Source organism: Anser brachyrhynchus (assembly GCF_964034855.1).
Source record: "Anser brachyrhynchus genome assembly, chromosome: 1".
Taxonomy (NCBI): domain Eukaryota; kingdom Metazoa; phylum Chordata; class Aves; order Anseriformes; family Anatidae; genus Anser; species Anser brachyrhynchus.
This window is the reverse complement of record NC_137694.1, coordinates 35,466,913-35,493,185: the sequence shown is the minus strand read 5'-3', so window position 1 is coordinate 35,493,185 and position 26,273 is coordinate 35,466,913. Positions and strand designations below refer to the sequence as shown.

General features: G+C 38.2%; 1 protein-coding gene across 8 annotated transcripts in view; it reads left to right on the top strand.

Moving 5' to 3' along the window:
• The window catches only part of TAFA2 (TAFA chemokine like family member 2), a 193,361-nt gene that overhangs the window by 135,333 nt on the left and 31,755 nt on the right, over window positions 1–26,273 (top strand). The window lies entirely within an intron of this gene.

Below are 26,273 nucleotides of genomic sequence, written 5' to 3'. Positions count from 1 at the left end.
ATCTCCTTTGCTTCATTCCTAACACTGGAACAAAAACTAGAGCTAAACTTTAACAATGTGAAGTTTCTTTCCTCTTGGTTGTTCCAGCCCTTACAATGTATACACACAAGGGCAGGACAAGTACCTGTTTAAAAGTTATTATAATTTATCTATCTATTTATTTATTTATTTATTTATTTTTGGTGTGGCTGTGAAACCCAAATGCAAGAAACAGGGTCTCTGGATTCATGAACTAACATCTTCTTGTATGCCAATAGAGCTTGAAATGTGATCTGCAGTATAATATGATTTTGAAGTCTACTTCTCATGTTCATATAGTGTCTGTTATCTGTTCATCATCTTATTCGAGACCAGAATAAACTCTAACAAGTTAAGTAAAGGAAGAGTGGGACATACGTTTTACTAAGAGCTCAGGAGTTAAATATTACAGAATGATTCTAATGAAGCAAAACATTTTATCTGACTTCATTTTATAATGTTCCCTTTGATGAGAGAGTTTTGTGAGCAGGTATTTCATATATCTAGCTGCTAGATATTTTTCTGCTATGTGAAGATATTTTTCTTCAAAATACCCCACTGTTTAAAAACTTCAGGATGCAGAGGAACTTTCTGCAAAGTGTTATGTGAGTTATGATTTGGCTACAGTCAAAACAGATTTCTGATGCAGTCCTGCAGGCCACCAGAGATAAGCATCATGCCAGAGAGGAACCATGCTGACACCTTTTCTCAGCCTTTGTTCTCTCTCTGAACTAGAATGTGGATTTGTGCTCTAGCTTGCCAGTTTGGTTTTCTATTGGAAAAGAGCCAAGATATCTTAGCATGGATTCAAATGTATTCTGTCTTTGATTATCTTTCTTTAGAAATCAAAAAGCCTATATCCAGATCATTTTGATTCCATCCACAAAGGGTGATCAAGATGTTTTTGCCTCAATCCAATTCAAACTTTGCCAAAGTATGTTTGCCACTCTTGCCAACTGATTAATAAAAACTGTCAACAGGTACTTCTTGGAAAAAAAAAATAATCCCAAGGACTGTTTGGGAAATCAGTGCTTCATAATTGAAAATCAAATGATCCCCAACCAATTTTAGCTTTTCAGATATATTTAAACAAGGGAAACCATAGAAGAGCCATACAATTTTTAAGTTTATTAGCTTTAGGAAATTCTTTACATTACAGGAAGTTAGCAAAAAGATCTGTCTTTAAGTTGCAACTTGTTAGGCCTTTAGCAAAATATATGAAGAAGTCTTGCAGGGAACCATAAAAAGAAAAAATATGGCTTGAGCATTTGATTTAGAAAAGCAGTGATTGTGCATGCCCAGACTATTTTAGAATGAAAAAAATATTCATGAGGATCTTGTTTTGTGGATTTAGTAGTTCTGCGAAGCAGCTACAGTCAAGATGTTTGAGTGTATTATTATTATTTTAAAGCACAAATCAGAGATAGGCAACTTAACTACCACTGATAGTCAACAAGACTAGGAGTTTAACTTCCATTGGGCCAAAGAAAATTTTCCTCCTGCTCTAGAAGCAGAAAAGGGAGCTAAAGTGCCCTCAAGGAGAACTTGGCACTGTTCGCCTTTGCCCAGTGTCCACATACTGAGAAATGTGCGAGTTTCTTCAGCAATAATTATCCCTAGCATCATTAATCTTCGTTTATAGAAGTCCCTACTAACGTATTAACATAACAAACCCTAATGACTTTGAAGGAGTCCCTACAATTTTACAGATCAATAATCTACATTTAAAAAAATCTTTACTTTCCTATTGACTTAGTCATATTATGTATCAGTTGCACCAACTCTTAAACCCATCTCTTTTTCTGAAGACTAAAGAAAAGAGAAAAAAAAAGAAAAAGAAGGAAAGATCATCAGTGTGTGAAAAAATGTTTAATGAGCATTCTGCTCTCCAGACAGACTTCAGCTGACTCTGACTGGCTTGTTGGGCTTATTTCAAGGATGTGGTACAAACAAGTATTTCCAGGCCAGCAGCAAGAAAAACCGAGGCTCAAGCAGGGGATAGAGAACCAGCCTAGGAGGTTGAGTTGAGGCTGCAACCACCAAAACTGCAGTCTGGGATTTCAGATTACAGTTTTTTGGTGTCACGTGAGTGAGTGGCAAGTACACCCTTTTTTCTCTTGAGAAGACTGCCTTACAGACAGTCCTGTTCCCTTGTTGTCTTTGCTGATTGTTAAAGGTCCTTCAGTCTGGACAGAAAGACTAAGAGCTAAAAGAAATAAGCACTCATGGTGTTCAAAACAAAACACAAAGCCTTTATTATTATTATTTATTTATTTATTTATTTTTATTTTTATTTTTATTTTTTATTTTTTATCCTGTATTCTGTGAAGAGGCAGGAACTCTGCTTTTTTCTTTTCATCACACTGGGGTCTTTGACACTATGGAGATGTGTGCCTTACATGAGCAAGTGCGTCTATGAATCAGCTTGCAGTACCAGAAACATTTGTGCTGCAGTAGCTGTGTATGAGAAGACAAGTAAAGCGTGGAGTATCAGTATACAAAAGGATGTTGTCAAGGTTATGAGTCTGAAAACTGATATACCTTGAGGGTGGCTGAAAGATTTTTACCTCAAGAAATCCATAAGGGTATTATATTATAAGACTGATCCTGATCCTCCTCATTGCTAGCTCTTGGAAAACAAATAAACCTGTGCAAACATATCATGTTCACTGACAGATATGGCAGGCAGGCATCAGTTCAGCTTTACTGCCTGCTTGCTCCTTCTGTCATAGGGAACATGAAATGATTTGGTGACCGTTGTATCACAACCTGCTTTAAGGTTTCAGGTGTAGGAGTGGTCCTTTGGAGAAAGAAATATACTCTTTGTATGCATTCCTTTGCAGACAAGAAACTATCGTGAGACACGGTTTCTAACTTAAAAATAAAAGCTCTCTCAGAATTGGAATTTCTTTGAGCTTTTTGTGATTACTAAGTCTTCTAATTTGATAATACAAAAAAATAATGTAAATAAATTAAGGATGTTTTATATCTGAACATAGTTTAATAATTGTCAAAATAGAAAACAATAAGCTTAATATTAATTTTACATCCCTGGAAAAAATTAACATTTATTCAAAAATATGGCTAATCATGAATGCCTACCTGCATAGGGGAAAAAAAAAAAAGTAAAAAAAAAAAAAGTAACCAGAAACCACTCCAGGTAGATAAAAAATATAACTGAGTATTTTTGAACTTACTAGATGAAACTGCAAGATAATTTATTTTCATTTAAAATATTTCACTTAGAAGCTGAAATTATTTATCTGATGTTTGTCATGTAGTTAAAACAAACTAAACTCCTTATAGTTTGTGACGCAGAATTGCTGCTCCTACTTGTCTGTGAATTTGCACTAAATTAAGTAGAAGTTCGAGGGAATGTCTTGGAGAAAATGAATCTTGTTTTCTCTTTTAAGTGGTGTAGCTTTTCTGAAGCCCAAAATTTCTGAACTGTTGAAAGGAGCTAAGTGAGCCACTGATGCTGCTAAAATAATGGCAAGAACAAGCTTTGAACATGAATGAGATGCAAAATTGTGACATCATACTCGCATTCCTGCCTTCAACACCAGTAAGCTGGTCAATAGAAGCTCCTGTTTAAAAGACAGCATTTGGGGTTACTGACCCATCGAAGTGAATAAGGCCAGTTTGGACCTTCTTTGAGGCCAGGGTCTGGCATTCTTTCCACCCATACTGAAATAATAGCAGGATAATTCAGTCAGAAGATTTTTGTTCTAAGTTAGATTACCTTTCCTGTGAGAGTCTGCCTTTCTTGGTTGTCTTGCTGGGGCAGAAGTACTGCTGACACCAGTGTTGTGATGTATGATATAGCCTGTGCCATGAATGTGCCTGGGGTTTGGGGACAGCTATGACTATATAAAATGGTAGCAGCAGCGTACTTTCAAGAGGGGTTTTTTGACATGGCTGGACTTTCATTAGCTGTCATCCTTTTGTCCGATCACCAGTTCTCTTTCCTTTATATTGTGAAAAGAATATAAATAAAAAGTGCAGGACAGTCTGGGAAATCCCAAGGAACAGGATGAAAATTTAAAATTTTTATGGAACTGAGTTAGAAATGAAGATTAATTGTAATTATTGGCCTCAAGTGTTTCAGATTCTTTGGATAATTCATCATTTCTGTTTGCTCTGGAAGAGCTTTTAAGTCTTGCATCTAGATTTGTCATGTTTTTTATTAGGAAAATGAGCCAAAGGGCTGCAAGCCCTGAATAAGGCTCCGTACAGTCTAACAGAAATGCCACATGTATTTTGCATTGTGAATGTAAATATTTTTTTAGGGAACAAAGCCTCATAGTAATGAACAAATAAATGATCAAATGTGATACCTTAGAACAAACAGTATGGGTGGAACTATGACTGGTTCTGGAGAGCCACTGGAAGGACTTGTAGCCCTTGAAGGCAAATAGGGTGAGGCAAGTTTGTTCTTTTGGCTTCTAGCGCTCAGTGGGGTTCTCTTAGGGAGTGCAATAATGCTAACACTGCGCTGAATCAGCATGTGACAGTCTCCTGACTCTGCCTGACCCCTGGACTGTGGAATTGATCTGTTCTGAGGAGAGATAATATAGCACTTTGTTAAAAGGTATGGTAATGGCCTGTGTACATTGCCTCAATGCCCTCGTATTTGATCCTGCAAAAAGGGTAAAATTCACTGGTGATTTAGGACAGCTTTCTAGGTGGCTTAATGGGTGATTTATGTCATATTTACTCTTTCCTTGTATCTCAAAGAAAGTGTGAGGGACTTGAGGCACGATGGTGAATCTTGTGCAATGCTTTGCAAACTCTTAGTTTTGTGAATTGCACCTTAAAGATACAATTGATTATCTGATCCTCGCAGTACATTTTCTTCTAGCTAAACTTTCTCTTTACAGTTATCCATTGACTGACATTTATCTCATCACCCTTGTGTAACTCTAATATTATACATGTGATTCCACGCTTAGCAGATGTTAGTGTTTGAAGTCTAGTACTGGCTTGCACGCACTGGGCTCCCTGGACAAAACGTAACCATCAGAAGTATCATATATTATAGACCCATGTAAATGTACCTTTGAAGTTTACTAAAGATGATGCCTAAGTGGAGATGATTCTGAGCACAGATGACTGGTTCTGCTTATTTTTCTTCCTCGTTTGCTGTTTGCTATATATTTAAATCTGAAGCAACAGAGCAGAAGACACTGCCTTGTGCTGACTACTTGCTACAGGCCAAATGAAACTTCCTTGAGTGGGCTGGGAGGAAGCCTCCAGAAGACATGGGTGGTCAGGTAGAAAAGGAAAGGGACTTGTTTGCAGAAGGCCTACAGAAGGAACAATGACTTGGGGATGGCTGAGAAGATCAATGAACAGACAAATAGCTAGCCTTTTGAGGTGATGGAAAGAAAGGTACTTAAGGAGCCATATGTAACTGTGTTGAAGGTTTCTGCTCTGAGGGCAGACTTGGAGAAAATAATCTGTCTGATTAAGGGCAAATTTGTTTATAAGTTTTTTTTTTTTTTTAAATTTCTGTTCGTCTTTAATCAGCACCATCGAGTATTCTCTCTTTTAAAATATTTATTTATTTATTTATTTTATTAATAATGACTTTGAATTCAGCCCTGCTGAAGTTTCAGAGTGTTCTGTTAAAAAAGACCCACCAAAAGACCTGTGACTTACTTTGGTCTGGTTTGGTTGCATACAAAATGCAACCAAAAGTTCTTGAATGTTATGTAAACTGGAATACTGCAGAATATGTATAACTGTTTCTACTGCTGAGAATCACAGTGGGGGTAACAGTCATTCAGAAAAGCAGATGAACGACTATATCCTATATCAGTCCTTTACTCTGGTGTCTTGTTATTGAGTTTAGACAGCGCAGGTTTTTGGCAGTGATGTTCAGAATCTTGGGTGAATACCTACAGCACATTGCAGCTATATAATGCTGTCTAGCTTGCTTTATTTAGACAAAATAGGGGGTTGCCTGTCTTTTTGGTGTTTGAGATCTCTATTCCTAGTGTTTAGAGTCTCAATATCTAGATAAGAATAGCCCTAATTGAAACGTGGGAGTCCTCTGAAGTATTCAAATTTTTATCTTTTTATAGAAGTGTCTTAATCATGAGGCTATACTGGTTTAGTATTAATGTACCTCCATCCTTTCTGTTGAGGATTTTACACTGTGTAGAAGGCAGTATTGATAATGCAGAAATAGTGTGTTTGCATTGAATTTTAAAAGCAATATCTACTGCAGAGGACATATCCAGGTCAAAGATATCCCTCCTTCCAGCTAAGTAAGAACAAGATATCCACATGCTCCTTCCCGAGGGAGACCTATTGGAGGTAATGGCATTCTCTGGGGACATAAGTGTAGTTTGAACATTTCTGAGCTAAAGGGTGCACTGAATGCAGATCTCCCAGTTCCATGATACGGGCTCTAATAGGAAGGATTGGCAGCAGTAGTACCATGTCTCTCAGTTTGCACTTTTTGGAAGTGCCTGTACTATTTTGCAGTGCCTGTACTATTTATAGCATTTTGTGAGGAATGTGATCCCATGGGTAAATTGTATGCATCCAACATGTGTCTTGATGTGTGGGCCTATCGAAGGATGTAAAAGTTGTTCTCCAGATTCTTGACTGGAATTAGGTGAGAGAAAAATGTATTTTTAGATGAGGGAAGTTGCAAATATGCAGAGGTGTGTGGATGCATTAGGAGCTATCAGGTGAGGCTGGAAAATGTCAGTGGAGTCTGTCAAAATATTAGATGGAGGCATCCACTCCTCTATTGTTGACCTGTCAGTCCTGCTTCATGAAAATCTTTTGTCATATTTGCTAAATGTGCTCAAACATAGATAATCTTATCTCTTGTGGAAGTTTGTCCCAGAGATAGATTCTCTTAAATGAGAATGCTTTGTCCGCAGCTTTCACTAACTTAATTCTGAGTGTAATTAATGTTTAAATATAGAAACAAAGGAATATGATAGTCATTTTAGCAGACATGGGGAAGAAAGCTATTAGATGTTCTTATCTGGCTTCAGCATTAATTGAAACTTTCAGTTATATCAGGATCAGAACCTGATCCCAAAATTGCCATTTGCTTGAAGATAAAATAGAACACAGTCAGTCAAACACTTTTGTATCAGTATCTGTCATTGCAATCTAAAATGTTAATACAATATCTGTTAGAATTCAGTAGATAGTACTCCTTGGCCTTCTGCCATGGTATAAAAGAAAATAATTTTCTCTGATCACCAAGATGCCAATAGTTCTGATGGTTTATGGGGACATATGTACAGAATTCATGGCAATAGCAAAATTATACCTATTTTTTCTCTGTGCTACCAGTTCCATTGCCGTAAATGGCTGCCTTCATTTTTGTCTCCCTTTCTGCTACCACCCACCTTTAGGAAAAAAGTTGCCTGTCCTTGAGGTAGCCATGGAGAGAGAAGTTGGAGAATTGCAAAGAGATATCATGCATTTTCGTTTATACTGAACACTTTTTTTTTTTTTTTTTCCTTTTTATGTTTGGTTAGTGTTATGGATTCTTGATGCTTTTCTGAGATAAGTGAAAAGGAAGTGCATAGGGGTTCTTTATTTTGGGCCTGATTCTGTAATCACAATGTCATTTTTTTATTAGCTATCCGAGTGAGTATCCAGAATCTTTTCCTTAAATACGTTCACATTTTGTGTTGCAATGGGAAAGAGATGATTGCACAAAAGATTATAATCTTGTAAAAATTACATACTTCATTGATTTTACAGTTAGAAATAACAGACTTTTTAACGTTTTTCAGCCCTTTCATTTATTTCTAATGTTATCTTCCCTTGGGTATCTAGTCCACCAACCAGGCAATTTTTTTCCATTTTGGGAGACTAGTCTTTCCCTTGCTTTTTTTTTTTTTTTTTTTTTTTTTTTTGTTAGGAAAATACTGTAGGATGTCAGGACTGGAAAAACACTGATAGGTACCTTTCTATTACTTGTCCTATCATGAGTAAATATTGATCTTTTCCTAATACTGGAATATGATCTACTTTTCCAGTTTCATATTCTTGATTTCAAACTAATCCTGCTGATTTGTTATGTATACTAAGTAAAGCATTCTGCTAAATTTATCTTTTACTTAAGAAAACATCATGCTTACATTTGCATGTCATGGTTTTGATGGACTGTGTTTTGCCACAGTTTTGACCATAAAAATAATATGAAAGAAATGTTTAGACCCCTAGATAGTAGTCTTTATTAAATTTATCTTGTTTTATTAGGGCAGCTATAGGTCAATTTTACCTTTGAATTAAAGTCTAGTCTTATGGTCTCCTGCACTACTCCTCAGATTTTCAACTTGCATTCCATACACGCAGTGATGACTACCCCATACATATCTTTTGCGCACACCTGTTATCCTACTCGGGGGATTTCACATACTGAGGTTAGGGGGTTTGTGCTTGGAAAGTTTTGTCCCACATGGAGATTACTTCTATAGCATCTGGGGGTATGTTAATCTAACTTTCATCTGCATTAATTTTCTGCTGATGATGTCTAAAGATTATGCCCTTCTCTCTTGACACTCTTCACTGAATTTACTCTATAGCAACATTAAGTGATTGCTTGTACAATGTCATATTTTAGAACAGCTGTTCTTTAGTCATGCAAGCGCCAAGAAAATGTTCAGAATCAGTCAGCTATTCTGGGGAATAACAGGAGAAAAATCCTTTATGTGTTTCTGGGTTGCAATTTATAAAGTTTCCTCCTGCTACAATTTCTTTAGTTTTGTTCTTTGGGGGATTGGGAGGGATTTACCATTTTAATGCTCACTGCGGCAGTCTTCACTGTAGCTGAGATTTGTAAAAGATCAGGGGATTGATCTGAGCTGAAGCTGCACAAATGAACAGCTCCAAAGCAGCAAAGCCTGTGTCTGTATGCATGCATATGTGCATGCTTATGAATGCAAAGATAGGAGACTTGGATGAAAGAGAAAAATGCAAGGTCTTCACTGACGAAATAGCTGATGTAGACAACTTCAGTGTTTTTAAAATATTTTTCATTTATTTATGATAGCTTTGCAAAACATTAAGTGCTTTTCAAACATAACTGAAGGCTTGGAGAATTATTCATATCTGGTTTTAAACATCTCACTTAGGTTCTCTGAAACACCTTTCAGAGCTCATCTCTTTCACAAAGAAGGACTTTAAACCTTTAGTCTAGGTGTGAATACTTCCCTGAAATCATATATCAATGAGTCTGCAAACCAGTGTAAACAGTCTGGAAATTTTGGAATGTCTCTTAGCAGGAGGACTCTGTTTGGATGTTGTTCTTTTATCTGCCTAAAAAGTCTCCTTCTGTTACAGAGTCATAATGTCCAAATAAAATTGTAAAGATCTTATTTTATTTCCACCGTTCAAATGGAGTCATGTGTTACAGGTCAGAAGCCAATGAAATTTGGTCTGTGATGGGCCCACTTATATCTGCATAAGATAAGTTGAGAAAGTGTTGGCTGTAAAACCTAGATTTGTCATTTGCTTCATATCTCCTTGTTGAGCTAAAATACACAGAAATACAGGAAGAAATATAGAAATTTGCAGAGAGATAATACTAAAATGTTACCTTCACAGCTCAATTGGAAGGTCACCTTTTGACACAGAGGTGACTGCGACTGAGAAAAACTTACTTCTCCACATAGGTGGGAACAAAGCTACAGCATACTGACTGGAGAATGGAGGCTGGCTTGGGGTTTAGATGACAGAAAGCAGGAAAATTATAAAAGAGCAGTCTGCTTTGTGCAGCTTTCTTTTGCTAGGCTGAGCAAGAATTCTGTCTGTAGTGATGAGGAGGCTGAGGCAGGAGCTGCCAAGTCTGTCTTGTTCTTTTTTTTCCCCATAGATTTGTATAACTCTTGTACTAAAATTGTTCTCAAGTAAATGCAATAGACTTAGAATTCTTTTTGCAAAATACTTCTGGCTTCAATATCAAGTGTCCTTGAATGACTGAAGTATAAAGCTGAATGCATAGGTTATTCTGGGTGAATGAGGAGCTGTGGAAAGGATATGCCAGAGAAAAGCATTCTGTTAAGTCCAACACAACTTAGGTGCATTGTACCATTGGATTTTCAGGTGCAAGTTATAAGAATTGCTTTGGCTGAGTCTATGCTCCAGTACCATGTGTGAGAGGAGAGTTAGGGCTCAAAGGAGGCTGTCTGAGTTACTTGGAAGTCCAGAATAGTTCTGAACCCAGTATTTGAATCCAGGTCTATATATGTGTCCAGTGTGAGGGGGGAGCAGGGTTAAAACAGGTAATACTATAGTTTAGTTTTAATGAAAAGAATGAATCATAGAAAAGACTAGAAACAGCATTAAATCCTTCAGTGAGCTGAAAGGTTATGCAAAGCCAAAGTTTAGAGATTTAAAAATGACAAAAGAAAACATTGTACCTATGAACAACAAAATGAAAGGATTTTCATTTTGAAAGGAAAATAAAATCCTTATTCAAAGCTTTGCTTGGTTTTGTTATGTTATGTAAATTTACTATCAGTTGAAAAAAAAAATTCTGGTGCTAAACATTCATCTAAAATGCATTGGCATGTGTCAGATTAACTGTGGAAATTTTGTAAAATGGAACCCAGAAGGTGTGCTAACTGCTAGACACCACAGAGTGGAAAGTAAATATATTTCCAGCGACTGAATATTGAGAAAATAAGCATCTGGAAGCAATGGGAATTTTGGATTCTTAATTGCATCATTCACACCAGAACATCTGCCAGAGATACCAAGAGCATATATAACTGTATCTGAGAGAAGATATAAGTTTAAATAAGGAAAGAGGAAGAGTAAAATTGTGTTGTCTTGTTACACTGCTGCATACTGTGCATATGAAGGCTTTGTTAATCTCTCCTTTCCTTTTCCTTTTGGTTCAAAATCACTTTAGGAAAATGAAAGTACAGTTTCCATGAATAGGTTTACTTTTCCAGAACACTAGAAAATCCAGAAAAGCTCACCTACAATAAGTAAATAATACAAATTTTTGCATATTTTGTCCCTCACTATTACAGTACACAATATACTAAAAGGTTAGATTGCAGAGGACAAAAGGCATCCTACATGCCCTGGAAACAGCTGAGAAAATAATTAACCTTTCATTCTACCTATGCCACTCCTGTTCATAACATAGTTTAGATGAGCACAGATGAGCCTTTAACTTTAGATGCCTTTAGATGAGCCTTTACCCCTCACTCTCAAAGTAGCCATTGGAACTGACCTGTGGGGACTGCAGGAAGGCAGGACAGTCAGAACCTTTGCCTAATGCTGGAGAAGAAGGTGTAATGGTTCTTGCACTTGCTTCCAAGTGCAAGGCACTGCACCTGGGCCAGGGCAATACCAGACAGGAATACAGACTGGGAGAAGAACTCATTGAGAGCAGCCCTGTAGAGAAGGACTTGAAGATTCTGGCGGATGAAAGGCTTGACATGAGCCAGCAGTGTGTGCTTGCAGCCCAGAAGGCCAACTGCGTTGTGGGCTGCATCAACAGGAGAGTGTCGATCAGGTCAAAGGAGGTGACTGTCAACCTCTACTCTGCCCTTGTGAGGTCCCACATAGAGTACTGTGTCCAGGTTTGGGGCCTCCAGAACAAGAAAAATATAGACCTTTTAGAGCTAGTCCAGAGGAGGGCTATGAAGATGATCAGAGGGCTGGAGCACCTCTCCTATGAAGAAAGGCTGAGGGAGCTGGGGATGTTCAGCCTGGAGAAGAGAAGGCTTCAAGAACTCATTGCAGCCTTTCAATACTTAAAGGGGTCTTATAAAAAGGATGGGGAAGGATTCTTTGCTTAAGTAAATAATGATAAGAGAAGGGTGAATGGTCTTAAATTAAAAGGATAGATTTAGAATAGAGGAAAGGAGGAAATTCTTCACTGTAAGGGTAATGAGGCACTGGCACAGGTTGCCCAGAGAAGTTGTGGATGCCCCATTCCTGGAGGTGTTCAAGGCCAGGCTGGAGGGGGCTCAGGGGAACCTCATCTAGTGGGTGGTTTCCCTGCCCATGGCAGGAGGATTGGAGTTAGGTGATCTTTAAGGTCGCTTCCAACCCAAGCCATTCTATCATTCTATAATTCTATGATGAGATGGAAACAGCTAAAATGTGAGAAATTAAGACGATGAACATTATGCCAGTGGACCATTATGGACAGTGCTCAGCAGTCTCATCTCATCCTAATTTTGACTTTCTAGTTTTTGCTTCACATCATTAGATGTGTTTTTCTGCTAAGCAATTTGAGGACAGTATATATTTCCCACCCTCCTTTTGTAATGACATTACCTTCATTACATTTTCCTGGGTTTAGTCTGAAAAACATCTTTTGTAGAGGAAAAAGACTGAAAAAAATGAGCTTAGCTACCATAGAGGACTTAAGATATCGTGCTTCACAGATATGAAATAAAACCTAACCTTTAGAGAAAAAGAAAAGATTTTTAAAATGGAGCCATTTAATTTTTATTTTTATTATTATTTTTTAATACCAGAAGGACCACTGCATATTATTGCCTCTAACAATGCCATATTCTAGAACAGTTGTTCTTTAGTTATACAAAATGTTCAGAATCAGTCAGCTATTTTTGGAAATAGCAAAAAAAAAAATCTTAAAGTATTTTTAGATATTAATAGATTATTAACATTTTATGTTCATGTTTTAGGCATTTTTAACTTGAGCTTATATACAAAAGCCAAAGCAAAACTCAATGAGTAGTCTGAATAGCACATGGAAGTCATATTCCTATTTTTTCCAGCTCATGGTTTATTTCATCATGAGTGACATTTTTTCATCATAATCTTTTGTCAACTTTTTGAAATAAACAATGCTAGTCTGTTGGTTACTATTGAAAATAAATACTGAAAGTACTTCTAAAAATAATAAATTCATTGAGGCAAGTGACTTCCTCAAGTCTAGTTCTTGCTTCTATTAGCAAATATTTCTTAGTCTACTGAGGATTTTTTAACCTATATATATAATAATTATTGTGAAACACTCACATTTAAAACCATTACAAGAATTTGCTCATGAGCTAAACAGCAGTGTAAGGCAAGATCCTTGATGTCAGAAAAGCTCTCCCAAAATCTGTTCTATTGTCTGAACAGGTCTGTAGGAGTGATTATAAACTAATTTGCTGTTTTCCTTGGTGCTAGGAATACAACAGTTTACACTTAAACAGCATGATGACACTGTAACATTAAAAATATGAGAAAATGTTATATTATGGCTCATCCTAATGGCCTCATTGTAGGAGAGGAGTGTTAAACTATAAAATATCACTCAATTTTTCACAGCAATGATCACTGGGAGGTAACAGTTTCAATAGCTTTAAATGAAGTTTTTGTTTGGCATTTATTTTTTACTTTATTTATCATATGGAAAAATCTCGTAGGTTCATGCATAGCGAAAATGAATAATTAAAGAGGAGGCAGATGAGACGCATGAGATTTTTTTCTTACAGACAACCTGCAGAAAAATGTGGAAATGTTATTTTACAGTTGTAGAGTGGGATTTGAAAGCTTCAAACTGAGTCTGTGTTCCCTTATTAAAATCAGTTTACAGTGAGTAAATAAATGAATGATGTATTTTACATCCAGGAAATTTGAGATTTTAATTCCTTTTTTTTTTTTTAAAAAAATTCCTTTTCATTTTATTTTTTTTTTTGAAGGAGGAGGTTCATCATATAAAGAGAGCTTTGAAAATTTGTCTAGATATGCTGCTCCCATAACTGGTAACATTTTAAAAGCTCCTGAAATAATAGCTAGGAGAGTGTATTCCTCAAATGTCCTTTTGCTTCTTCCTCTGACTTTGGTGTTATATTTGGACCTGAATGTCACCCCTCTGCTGAGTCTTGGCAAATGTCTGAGATCTTAGAGGTCAACTTTACACTGGGGGCTGAATCAGTGGATATATTTTAGCTTTTTTTAGTTATACACCTATATTATCAGTGATAAAGTGGATGTGGTCATAGAGCAGTGACCTTCTGTTAGGTCTGTTTCAGTGTCATGGTAATACCAGATTCTTATGGGGGTAACCTCCTGAAAAAAAATTACTAACCAAAGACCAACTCAAGAGCAAATTCCTGTCTCTGCTGATTTATCTTTTTCTGTTAGGGTTTTGCCTTATAATGGATCAAAACCACGTCCCTCGGGGAGGGATCCAATCTTGCTCAGTTAAAAATTGTGTATTACCTCCTGGGGATTCTTCTGTCTATACCTCTGCATTGATTATATGAACATATCCAACTTAGATTAAATACCAAAGTTATATATATCCAAGATATGGAGATATGTATCTTTGCTTTTGTAGAGAACCACGGAAATCTCACTTTCTTTGTTGTTATAATAATGTACTAAAAGATGGTCTAAAGACTCAGAAAGTGAACAAAAATGCCTGTTGTTTTTTAATCCAACAGGCAGCTGAATACCACACAGCTGCTTGCTCACTCTCCCCAGGTGGGATGGGGGAGAGAATCGGAAAGGTAATACTATGAGAACTCATGGGTTGGGATAAAGATGATTTACTAGGTAAAGCAAAAGCTGTGCATGCAAACAAAGCAAAACAAGGAATTTGTTTTCTACTTCCCAGCGGTGGGCAGGTGTTCAGTCACTTCCAGGAGAGCAGGACTCATCACGCATAACAGTTTCTTGGGATGACAAATGCCATCAACTCAAACATTCTCCCCCTCCTCCTTCTTTCCTCCGGCTGTTATTGCTGAACTTGATGCCATGTGGTATGGGACATCCCTTTGGTCAGCCTGGGCCAGCTGTCCTGGTTGTGTCCCCTCCCAGCTCCCTGTGCACCCCCAGCCCCCTTGCTGGCAGGGCAGCACGAGAAGCTGAAACGTCCTTGTCTCTGTGTAAGCCCTGCTCTGCAACAACTGAAACACCGGTGTGTTATCAACATTGTTTTCACCAAAAATACAAAACACAGAATTGTGTGAGCTTTTATGAAGAAAATTAACCTTGTCAAAACCGTGACAAAGCCATGGTGTGTTGCTGTGTTAACATTTTGTATCCTTCTACTTAGAGATTCTTATACACCAATGACTGTAAATGTATGCATATATGTAATACTTGATAAAAATAGGGAGGGAGAAAACTCTAGCAGTCTCTTAGGTTTGCTGGCTTCAGATGCTGCTGTGTATTGCTTTCAGAACTCTGAACCTTGCATGCACTACTGAAATTTGGTTTGTGTTCATTCAGCTGACAACACCTTTATGCAATACATGTATTGATAGGATCCACAAAAGATGGTGGGGGAAAGGAAATGTGCATGAACATGCCATTCCCTTGAAGAGGTGAGACAAATTATCAGAATTTATCAGCTAGTATCCATTCTGTGGAGCATATTTGCCAAAGTAAAAATCCAAACGAAGAGCAGTCACTAACCACAAATACCAGGGCAGCTGTGTGTGAAATATCAGACTATTTGCAGAGTGTCCATGTTTGCTCTGATTGTTGTGTTTTTTGTTTCTTAGAAATTATAGGTGTCCAGCCATAATATAACTCCTAGGCATTGCGGTAGTTCCACATAAAGAATTAGCTATTAAAGCAAGGCTGTGCTACTGAAGTCAGGAAAAGCTGGCTCCAGCTGCATCTTCTATTTCTAATTTCACTGTCTTTTTATTTTGTCTTAAAATGCTCTTCTAACTATGGCTACACCTGGGGGATGTGTGCTAAGATTATTCTCAAAACTTCCCTGAGTTGCGAGCCCTGTGAAGATGAAACTCCTGCTAGATTTGTGTATGCGATTTGTGTGTGTGACAAGGTACCTCATGAATAGCGTTTTGTCAAATCCTACAGTGCATCCCTTGCTGTTCAGCTTTTTAAGGTGATGAATTGAAGGGGAAGGCAATTCTTGTTTTGTGACAGTCTTCTACACATTAAAGAAGATTACTCCTGGCTCTCAACATATCAGTGCCTTGGACTGGGACAGTTGATCACTTATTTTTTCTGGTTTGGATTTTAGAATTAAAATGGTATAATATGTTATGAGTCAGTGTAGATATTCCTAAGGAACTGTGGGTAATGGTTATTTACCCATAAGAATTTCATTTAATCTTGAAAATATGTAAGGCCTTGTGGATAAATGGTCACTCATCTGTCATTTTTTTTTTTTTGAAGAAAAATACTTTCTACTACTGTGTGTTGTGCATGGCATTCAGCTTCATCTGTGGGACTTAGAAAGTGTACATGTAAACTATTCCACACATAATCTCCATCTACTGATCTTTCAGTTATTTAACTAAACTTCAAACAGTTCAAAGCAATCTGAAGGGTGAAGTTTTGAGGTTCTAATATTGACCTCTGTGAGAAAAACCCTACGTTAAAGTATCAAAAAGATTAAAGAATTTGTAGCCCTTTAAATGTGTACAGCTAGAATATAGACACTGTATATTCTGTGCAAATTTTCAGTTACCTATACATTAAGTATGATTCCTTGCAAACTCTTATTAGTAACATTTTAATTAAAATTTGATCATTACATTTATTTTTCATAACCTTTTCATTGCTCTCTGAGGGCCCATCCATCTCTTTTTGTCCTCTCACAGTGGTGAGAAAGACGTGAGAATTATGGATTCCCTCTTCAGATTCTCTCTTTGACAAAAGAAGTGTCTTTGGCATGGACAGCTTGGAGGGTTCCTCATTCTCTGCATCTGATGAGCACTGCTTTGGCTCTTGTGCGAGGAGGATTCATCTTGGCAGTGGGTAACATGGAGAGGAGGTGCTGTGGGAGCTGGACCTGGTGAGGTGTGGGAAGCTTGCCTTGAACAGAGGCAATTAATGTACTACTAATTTTCTTACATAGTGCTGCAGGTGTGCCTTTTCTGGTCCTGGAAAGCTTATGCCTGCAGGATACTCAGTGAGCTCTGCTGTGCTCTGTGCTTGCATTTCTGTAGCAGCCTAGGCACACACAGTGCCTGGCTTATTTCATGGAAAGGCAGTAACCAGAAGGGATCACGAGCTGGCTTGACCTGGCCTCTCACATCCCAATATGCAATGGATGAGGGATGAGCTTCTGTAAAGCTTCTGAAAAGGCCCCTTAATAATTATGAAATTTTTTTAACTTTATTTTTTTATTTTTTTATTTTTTTACGTTTTCTCTTGAAGGTGTGAATTACTTCAGATGCTTTCATTATCTAACCCTTGTTGCAAAGCATGCTTATGGTGTTCTGGGAATGGCGATATTTCTGCAGCTTCTGGCTTTGGATAGCAATGAGAGTGGTATTTATGTTTCCTATCAACAGCTTCTATCAACCAGGGCTCCTTCAGAAACAAGTGCCAGGGAGTCTGCTCGGAGCATCTTAAAAGATACCTGTTCAGCAGGAAGAGAGAACTGAAAATGCTATCTGCTGGGAATCCTTGAGCAAAAATATTCTGGATTGTGCAGCTCTGAATGGTTCTCCTGGCACTTTCTCCCCTTTTATTTTGCTTGTTGAAATGTGCTTACTTTTTCTCCGTCTTGAAGGATGCCAGCTTCTTCCCTGGCCATCCAGTTTCAATGCATAGCCTCTGTCTAGATACTTATTGATTCATCATGCTTACAGACTTGCTATTTATATGGAATCAATAATGTAGAGGGAAGGTTGTGGCCGGGGAGATCCCTCTAAAAGGGGGGATTTCACAGGACTATACATGTGCCTTGTTAGCATTTTTTTTCTAAAGGCCTGAGTTAAGTTCCTCCCATGACTCTGTGCTTCAAAGAGCTTGCCTGGGGCTCTACAGAAGCAAGCTGAAACTTAAAATTAAGATCTTTCTTTCAGATGGTGAACTGTGTGCTGGGACATCCTACAGAGTTTCTCTTAATACATGTGGGGGAGTCTGAAGTACAGTGGTAAGTCCTAGAAGGCAGGGGTAGAAAAGAATAAGGAAAACAAACAAACAAACAAAAAAAACACCCCTGTAGCATTCAGAAGGCAAGTATGCATATATGTGCTTGCAGTTCATGGGAAGAATATTTCAAGGCAGATATTTGATATTTAGGTTAAATGGACAGACTAAGTGAAAATGCATTATAGAGCTGCAAAATAGTATGTGATGTAGTTTAAAAATATGTTATAGAATTAAAAAATCTTTAAATTAATACAGATACACCATTCTATCCAGATATGAAAATAGATAAAGCAAAGCAAAGTCAAAACACACCCCAAAAGAAAAAGTTTGACACACCAACTGAAACTATCTATAAAAGACAACAAACCAACCAAAAATCTTGGAGAGTTTTTAAAGTGTGGAAATGTGAATGTAAAAAATCAAATGTCTTTTATGGTGAAGTTTAGTTAAATTTCATCACATATGTATGTGCTCATTTTACGCACATGAATGTAAAAATATTTTCAGATTTTTTCAATGTATTTTTATTTATTTTTTATTTTTTTAATAGATAAATGGGTACACAAGTGTATGTAAACACCTTTCTGTGACTGTATTATGCATATTGTGTTTGGAAAAATCCTGCAAGAAAATGTGAATCTTGAAGTTGGGAGAATTTTTGGAAGTTCACCTTGACTTCACTGAGTGGTTTATATCAGGTCATCGCTAGAGTGTTTCTAATGCAATGTGTATTCTAGGTCTAATCAGCTTAATGATCCTTCAGTACAGATATCACCTGTTAAACAATTGATGTTGTCCTGGTTTCATCTGGGGTAGAGTTAATTTTCTTCGTAGCGGCAGGTATGGTGCAGTGTTTTGTATTTAGATGGAAAATAATGTTGATAACACATAGATGATTTCAGTTGTTGCAGAGCAGGGCTTACACAGAGTCAAAGAGGTTTCAGCTCCCCATCCTCCCCTGCCAGTGAGGAGGCTGGGGGTGCACAGGGGAGGGGAGGGGACACAGGGAGCGGACACAGCCAGGAGAGCTGGCCCAAACTGACCAAAGTGATGTCCATACCATGTCCTCTGTTGTTCCCCCCGCCCCCCCCCCCCCCCCGAAGAGTCCTAGTGTGGGGTGAATAAAAGGGGTGTTAAGCACCATTTTTATTATTTTTTTAAGAAAAGTGGAAAAAAACATAAAGACTTTGATAACAGAATTCATGGTAACATTTGGGTGCTTAAATATGAATCAAGCTTATCAAAGATATCTATTACCTAAATACACTTTGCACCTTACTAAATAAATAAAAGCCTTATCTGTGGAAACAACATCACCTGCAAGCAGCTAGATGTGTGTTGAGATGGAAATAGAGCACAGGGACTTAGACACATTTTTCTTTGATGAAACCATGTTTGTCCTTCCCTAAGCTTCAGCTGCTCTTTCCACAGAGACACCTAAAGCCTACTGAGGTGCTTGAGCTATTTTCTAATAAGTGTGGGTAGCCTGGAAGCAGGCTGTTCAAAAGAACTATTGAATTTACCTCTCCACCTTGTTACACTAATCCTATTTTATAAAGACTACCATTCACAGCACTTTTCTTAAGATGTTACTTCAGGCAAGGGCTATGTGCCAGAGGGTCATTCAAATATGAGAGGGTAGAGAAAACCTTTCCTTCTTCCTCTGATGTATGCCTGAGATCATGTTAATTTGTCATAGAGTACAATGTACCCTGAGACCATTTGGGTCAGCTGGAAAGAAAAGAAGATTAATAATGAGAGTCATCTAAGGAAGCAGGGGAAACATATTTCCCATAAACTGTGTAAACTACAGGCTTCTGAAGCCCTGAGACTGAGGATTTTTATTTTATTTTATTTTATTTTTTTGGTATTCAGTCAGATGCTGAAGACTGCTCCGAGACATGTGCTACTGCTTCTTGCTGAGTTGAAATATTTGGCAGAAGGCCCACAGAGAGAGAAAGAGAGAATAAAAAGTCCTTGTGCCAAATGTTCTTTTGAGTGCCTGAGAGCTGGATTGGTCTTTTTTTCTCCGAGAAATCATATAATTAGTAATCTCAAACCTCGGCCTGTTAATTTACGAAATGTCTGCACACTTTAATATATCGTTTGCTTAACGTGTTTGATAACAACCTCGGAGATACTGGGGCTTTTGACTTCTTGTAGTATTTATAAACTGCATCTCTCCCTGGGTGTTTCTCTGCCAGTTCTGCACAGGCTTGTCTTGTGGATGGTGTCAGCCTGCAGCAGCTAGGAGGAAAGGCAGGAAGTGTTTTGCCTGCAAAGAACAGTTTCCATTTCTGGCCCATAAGGAAATACACAGCCTTTGCTGCCATCAGCGTCTTCTGCTGCCCAACAAATGGGACGGTGAAGGTACAGCTGTTCTACCTTGGCACCTACGGTGGGAAGTGGTGAGCTGCCTCAGCTGCCTCATGGGCTGGCTCCAGCAGGGGAGCTGAGCTTGTCTTGAAGTCTCAGCAAATGTGCAAATGCCTTTTCTTATCTTCCCCTTCCAGTGGGTTGTGCTGCACCAAAGGTCTGGGGTTGGCAGCTGGCAAGAGTCCACACAGTAGTCAATAAGTACAACACAGTTTATTTCCACCTCAGATGTGGACAATCCTGAAAAGTGCAGTGGGAACCCTGGGAGCTCTGCCATGATGAGGAGAACCATCAGGCACTGCAGAGCATTGCCCCATGGTTAAGGCTTGCTCCTGCTAAAAGGACAGACGTTTTCTAATAACAGTACATGCATATTCATGTTTTGGTCTTGTGGCCACGTCAGGCAGACCAGTGGGGCCACTTTTACAGTGGGCACCCTGTGCGATAAGATTCCACATCTGGGAAAGTTAATATAGAAACATAGAGGTGAGCTCATATAAAGAATAGAGAATCAAGAGCATTGTGTGGGCTTGACCCTTGGCCAAGTAAGATATGGCTGGCTACTTGAAATACACGAGAGAGAGAAGCAATAAAAGTCCTTGGCCAATTACCTTACTCCTAACAGTATTTTGTGCCGTGGCCCGTAGACTGGGTGAACACACAAAGATCTGCAAGAACCCATACGATCGCTGCATGTGATCTTGACTCTGAACTGTCTGTCGTTTCATAAACCTGGCAATCACCTGATTTCAAAGTTGTAAGGGGGACCTATGAAGGGCAACCCTGTAGGCTGAGTAGGGATCATTTGAAAAAGAGATTATCCTTCAGGTTACCTGAAAATTGGTTGTGTTTTGAGTTCCTGTGTATTTGGAGAAAAGTTTGCCCTGAAGCTTTCATTTGTAGCCACTGCCGTAAAAAGACCCTGGCTACTGTGAGAGTGGAGATAAGCTTATTTGAGTAACACTGGCTCACTCCTGCCAAAGGACTGATTAAATAATTAGCCTGAGTAAGGCCAGGAAGATAAAGTCACATGGCTGTGAGCTTTCCAGGTCCAAGAGATCCTACATGAAGTTCTCCATCTGTGGTTTTATGTTTGTAAAGATTGTATGTCCAGCTGGGACCATGCCAGCTTGCTGTGCTATTCCAGTAAGTCTTTTTCTCTCAGTGGGGATAACTCAGTCCTTCAGACCATGGCAGATAGTGCCATGGGAATATCTGAGGCTTGATCTCACTGGGTCATTAGTGAATTAGTGAGCTCTTCTCAGGGGTAATCCTTACATTGTAGGTTTTTTTTTTTTTTTTTTTTTTTTTTTCCAAAAGGGAAAAATTCTTCCCACACAGATGGCGATAACCAGTGGCTGGCAGACAAGCTGATGGATGAGACTTTTCTTTGGCACCATGCAGCAGAGTATGCTTGGCAATGTGACTGTGGCAAACCATTCATTAGCTCAGTTTTTAAAAGCTACCAGAGATGCTGTCAGCATAGTGTTTTCATATGAACTCTGCTAGCCAATTTCACCCAAGTGGACTAAGTGGGTTAACTGCAGTAGAGGCAGACCTGCAAGAAGAGCTGGGCTAGCATTTGCAGGATAAACACTTATCAAGAATTGCTCTTGTAATTTTAAAGTGGTTCTCTCAGGAGAGAAAACACCATATTGAATCCAAGGAATCTGGGAATGGCAGTAGTTAGCAGGATCTTTTGTGTACGTGTTGCCAACAGGTGGCAGTACAAAAATAATTTGTCCAAACAGGCAGCTCAGTTTTCTAACAATTCACCTGAGGACACGTGCCAAGTTCCAAGAGACATCACAGCAAAACAGAAATGAAAAGCAATGCTGTACTTTTAAGCTAAACTTATTCTCCAGCAATGTAAGTAGTGCATAGCATGCATTCTGTTTTTCTGGATTTTGCAAGAGCTCAAGGTGACCAAGTGGCTTTTAATAGCTATAGCTGGAGTGCAAGGCATGGAAAGGTGCAAGCAGATAAATAAGACCTCAAAGCCCTGTCAATAAGGTGTGCTTGTAGGGGCTTAGGAGATATTTGCAGGAAGGAGTTATTCATATCATAGCATTATCCAAATCAAGCATAAAAGAGGTTGCATGGCCTCTGGCATGGAATGGGCTGCTCTGATCAAATAGCGTGACTCTTTGGCTGGGCTCACTGCAGTGATTTGGCATGTGCCTCTCTACAGATATTGATCTGCTGATCTAACAGGTATGAGAGGATTATCTTGACAGTCAGTGTGCATTTCTTAGAAGGAAAGGTTGAAGGTTAAATGTTATTTTGCCAAATGCCATCTCTGTCTTCCTTGCTTAATTTTTCTTTCCAAAAGATTTCTAATGCTCATGTCTGTTACAGGCTGCTGAATCCAGTAGCTGGGTAGATATGAGGCTGCTGCAGCTCCTTATTCCCAGTTTTTGTCAATGGTGAGGCTGAACATCTATGCTCCTTAGAAAGTAGTTGAACACAGACAGACATGTGTGCCATACACACTCAGCCAGCCACGCAGATCAGAGCAGACATAACAAACCACCTTTCCTGGCACCCATGTCCATACACACAGTAATCACTAAGTGGATGGGCCAATCCTTTTCCTCATCCCCACTGAATCTGCTGGCAGAGAGAGCTACGCATACATGCATATATATGCACACACATGTAAAATGGGTCACTCATAAGATGGTCTAAGACAGTCAGCCTGACTGGTAGCTGATCCGAGGTGCCCTCATGTCACCAGTTGCTTTCACTTGGATTTACGATGTTTGTGATCCCACTCCGGTTCCTTGTAATCAGATCTCTTAATTTACCCCCAACTAATCTGGCTTGAATTTCCCTACTATTAATGCATATCCACTCAGAGAAGAGAGTATGCACACAAAAACAAACAAACAAACGAAGAAAAAAATGGATAGAAATAAGATTTAATAAGAATGTAGCAGAACTTGCAGTGTCTTTTTATCCTTACCCCTTTATTCATTCATGCTCATTCCTCTCCAGTCCGCCCTGACCCCCCTCCCTTTCCCTTCCTTTGGTCCTTCTGCTAAACATCCCATAGTGAGCCTCACATTTCCACAAAATATCTGATGGAAAATTTTATGATCCTCAGATTCTGTTCCCTCTTCATCCAATAACGGGTCCAGTACTCCTGCAGGCAGTAACACCCTTTAGTCTGCAAGATTTCTGGGGAGGCAGTTTATCGGGTTGACCCATCTCAGTGGTTTTCCCACCAGGCCCAGGAACTGATCACTCCCCATGGATGGCTCTGGGAGCACTGAGTGAAGGTGCCCTGTTGGTAGACACTGGCTTGTTGGGCTCCTCTGGTCCCTTGGGGCCTTTGTGTTTAGCTTTTGGTCATGCTGGCTAAAGGTATCATTGGCCATCGGGTGCACAAATAGTCTTTAAACAAGTTTTGGTGTTTCTGAATGCCTTTATCTCTACCCTCTCAACTCTGGCCAGATCTCACCATGGGACAGTTTCATTGCTTATTGAAGCCAAAGTCCATTCCTTTGAGATCTGCCCACAGCACTTTCCCAGTTATATATTCTCCTGTAGCATGGCTGTGAAGCATCTTCAGTTCTAGTTACTTGGAAAATGGATGATTAAGAGACTTAAAGAGCAGCTTCTCTCTCCAGATGTTGTCTTTTCAAAGGAAAATTTGGTGTTCGTTTTCAGCTTTACAGTAGTTTTGAATTACCTGAATGTTTTAAATATACTTGGCATCAATGGAATAGATAACTAAATAATTTTAATTAGTCATGTGAAATGTAATGATAAAGCACAATAAGGTAACATAAAATTATCATTTTGTCCTGCTGATTCTATAGTGCTACCTCATGTGTCATCTGGAAAATAACGCAGCATGAATGCCTTTCCTGAGATGCACTACAACCGTAGCATGCCTCATGCCTCATTGTCAACACTGAGGACACAGGAATTACTGCTGTGTCTGTAATTGATTTTTTTAGTTCACTGGCCAAACACCGTGGAAAAAAAAAAAAAAGGTATTTTTTTTCCAAGTAAAATTAAACATTTTGCCTTGATTTGAAAAAAAAATTACAGCTGTAAAAATACCTTAAGTTTGCCTTAGCATTTAAAAAAATAAAGTTACAAATTATAAAAAGTCATGTGGAAACATTTTTTTTTTTTACCCTCTCTGAGGATGTTTACTTTTAGATTCAATTGTACCCAAACTTGACTAGATTTCAGAAATAGTTACATTGGTTGGATACTGTAGTTTCAGCAAATGAACTCTTCAGTGAAAAACATGACACCTTTAGTGATGGTTTAAAACATGATTTAATAATCCTAATTTATCATATTTTCAGTCACATATTTAGAATATATATTATCATTTGCTCAATCACTATAATAGATGCTAAATAAGCAATCGACGGAATAAGTATCATAAGTTGCAAATCTAAATGTCACTTTCATTGACAATACAAATTTTTAACTCTCTCTCTGAAATTCTGACTCAAAACCACTGATCAAGCTAGAGTTCAAAGGGCTTTGAATCTGATCTCCTTAGTAAAGTTCCTGTCAATGCTCTTCAAGTGCTTCTTTGGGAATCAGTGTCTTGCTGCATGCCAGAGGTAATGAGATGAAGACTGGTATGGGAGACACCTCTGCTTTTTTGCCTTCTGTGCTGCCAGCTCTCCATCTGGCCTATGGAGCAAATGTTTTGTGTTCACATAATGAAACTGAAGCTTGTGTCCCTGAAAGCTTGTCTGATTTTTTTTTTTTCCAAATATACTGATGGCTGATCAAAGAAAAGATCTTACCTCTGACAAAAAGCTTTGTGTTGCTTATGTTCTTATATCACCACAACTGCAACAATATCACCCCTAGTACCAACAGAGTATGATTAAACCAAATTCAATTTCTTCTTTACCTGATTTTAGGTATAACAGAAGGATAATGAAATTAATGAAATGAAGGAACTGGACAGTTTGTTTCATTTCAAAGATCATCTATCTTTTCATAGAGAAACTTTCATTGTAAATCTTGGCTTATCTGTGGTTGCGCAGTATTTTTTTGCTTAGATGTGGCAGCAACTAACACTTCTTAAACTACCAAAAAATATGCAACAATACTGTGTCTGTGTGCTTATGTGTGAGAGAGATTTTGCAAGTTTATTTGTAATCCTTCCTATCTACAATGACACACTGAGACTGACGTGACATACTGAAATTGCTGAAGTGTAGCAGAAATATAACCTACATTTGTTTTCTATGTCAATCAGAATAAAGAAAGCAAATAGACTATGTGAACAAGAAAACCTACTTTTTTCCTGGTCACTCTAGAGTAGGACAGTGATTTAGAGCCTACGCTGGAAAATAGTACATCATAACCACAAATTTTATTTTATTTTATTTTATTTTATTTTATTTTATTTTATTTTATTTTATTTTATTTTATTTTATTTTATTTTATTTTATTTTATTTTATTTTTTATATCAGTACACTCCACCACCCCTCAGTTTAAATATTTTGGTGGTATACAATGACAGATCACTTGGTGGGAAAGGAGGAAGCACATTGGTAATCTGCTGAAATATTGTTTGTTTTCCCTTGTAGATGGTTATTAAAAACAAACAAAGAAACATCAACAACAACAAAAAAACAGTAGTTGTATTATAGTCCTTAATGTGATTACTCATGTGAACATGTTTCACATAAATAAAGACTACTTACGTGCATAGTTTGAAAGACTGACTCACTATAGTATTTCATATGGGACATATTCCTGATTATCCAATAGATAGGCCAGAGATAGGCCAAAAATCCTCAAAAAGGCCAAAGTTTGATTAATATTAGATGTAATTTCGACAGAAACTCATGGCTAAAAGTCATTTCTGTTTCTCTCCTCATTGGTGATCTGTTGCCTCTTGTTTAAACTAAAGCCTTGTTTTTGTGAAGAGCTTTAGAAAACGCACAGATGCATGCAAATAAAGCTTTGTACATTTTACATAGGCTCACTGATCTCATAGGAATTACCTGGAATGTAATAACAGAAGATACATTTATCTCATGTAAGGGTGCAGAGCTTG